The sequence below is a fragment of the Galeopterus variegatus genome, unplaced genomic scaffold, assembly GCF_000696425.1.
Source record: "Galeopterus variegatus unplaced genomic scaffold, G_variegatus-3.0.2 Scaffold1049, whole genome shotgun sequence".
Classification (NCBI taxonomy): domain Eukaryota; kingdom Metazoa; phylum Chordata; class Mammalia; order Dermoptera; family Cynocephalidae; genus Galeopterus; species Galeopterus variegatus.
Genome location: NW_007727160.1, coordinates 206,496 through 208,247, shown reverse-complemented (window position 1 = coordinate 208,247; position 1,752 = coordinate 206,496).

Below are 1,752 nucleotides of genomic sequence, written 5' to 3'. Positions count from 1 at the left end.
GAATAGAGGAAGTTTATTACATAGTTCAGAGATTTTTAAAGAGAAATGATAAAGATTCAAACTTAAATACAACATTTAGAAAGATGCTGTATAATTTTAGCTAGAAAAATCAGTGAAAGGTAACGCCTCCTGAAAGTCAGAAAGATCTATACACCTCTTAAAATAGGAAGCTGAGGTTAAGGTGGCAGCTCTTCTTTCTGAGGTTGAAAAGCATCAACAACAAGGTTACTATATATCTTAATGTTCACCCAACTGGACAGTAAGAAACAAAGTGGGATATTCTGCCAGTGCCACAGATTTTCAAGTTAACAAGTCCTAAAATCGTAATGTAGTCACAAGGTAGGATGGGGAAGATAACCTGTATTTACTGGTCAGAGTAAAGAGAAGTGAAGACAGGTGAGATTTTTCAGCATAAGTTAATACTTGCGTATACTTACAAATCTTTGTGAAATAAAAAGCTATTGTCAGTTAGTACATCCCTTTACTAAATGGTGAGGAGCCAAACAGCTGAATCAATTATCTAATTATGTGTTAACTCTCATTTATTTTGGATTGCAGACATATTCTTGCCCCTTCTCTATCTAGACAACTCCTTACTACCAGCAGCTAGAATGCAGTTGTGCAATTTTGGCAAATGGACAAACTTGATCCATCAGTTATGAGACAGACCTTTAACTGTACTAGCAAATAATTTATAGACTGAAAGATGTTTTCAGAAATAATAGTTTAACTGAGACTTTAATTACGGCCCAAGAGCTTCTACAGAAAATCAATTAAAAAACTGCTTTAGAAGAACTTTATAGTATAGTTACTAATATGAGAATGGCTGAAGTAGAAAACATTCTGAGACTAACAGTACATTACCACTGGGAACATAAAGCACTGAACACTGTGACCAAGCGAACNTTGCTCAGCCAGTGAGTGGCCGGTCTGTATGTGGGATCCGAACCCTCGGCGGGAGCGCCACAGCACTTCCCAAGCGGCGCACTGTAGCAGTGTGCCACCGGGCCGGCCCAAGAAACCATTATTTTTGTTTTATTCCACAATTCTGTGCACTAGAATTAAAAGTTCTAGGACTTCAAATCTTTATGCTATGGAGAACAATATTATCCACTATAAACAGGAAGTGGTTTTCTGAAGGGTATTAATTCTTTGTTCAAAACATTTAGTAGAGGGAAAGGACACCCCAGGAAAATCTGATTAGCTTTTTTTTTTTCCTGCTCTGTTTGCAATTTTCTTATATATGTATTTAATGTCATTTGAAAATAAAACCATTTCCTTTGCTAGGTAAGTATCTTGTATAAATTAACTGCACAAAAAATATGTTTTGAAACGAAGAAAACTTTTCACCAGTGCTATTATGTCATCTTTAGAAAAGAGGACACCAAACTACTGGGACAGTTAACAATATAGGCTTCCAGTTTTAACAAAAACCTCTGAGGACACAATCAAATTACAATTTTGATTGTTTTCCTTTATTATTATTACTGTCTGCCCACAAATTCTGCAGCTTGCAGTCCATTTCAATTCCTTCTAAGAGTCCACTTCATGAGTTAAACATGTACATACAGAACAAAGCAGGTACACTGTAATTTTAAAAAAGTAAATCTGTTTTACATAGAAGGCTGGAGGCAGTATAATATAATCAAAAGTTACAGTGCTGAAAAATATGGTAAGATTTTAAACCATGAATTACATAGGTTTATTAACTCTTTGCTTCAAGTATTAATGAACTATATTTGAAATACAGTC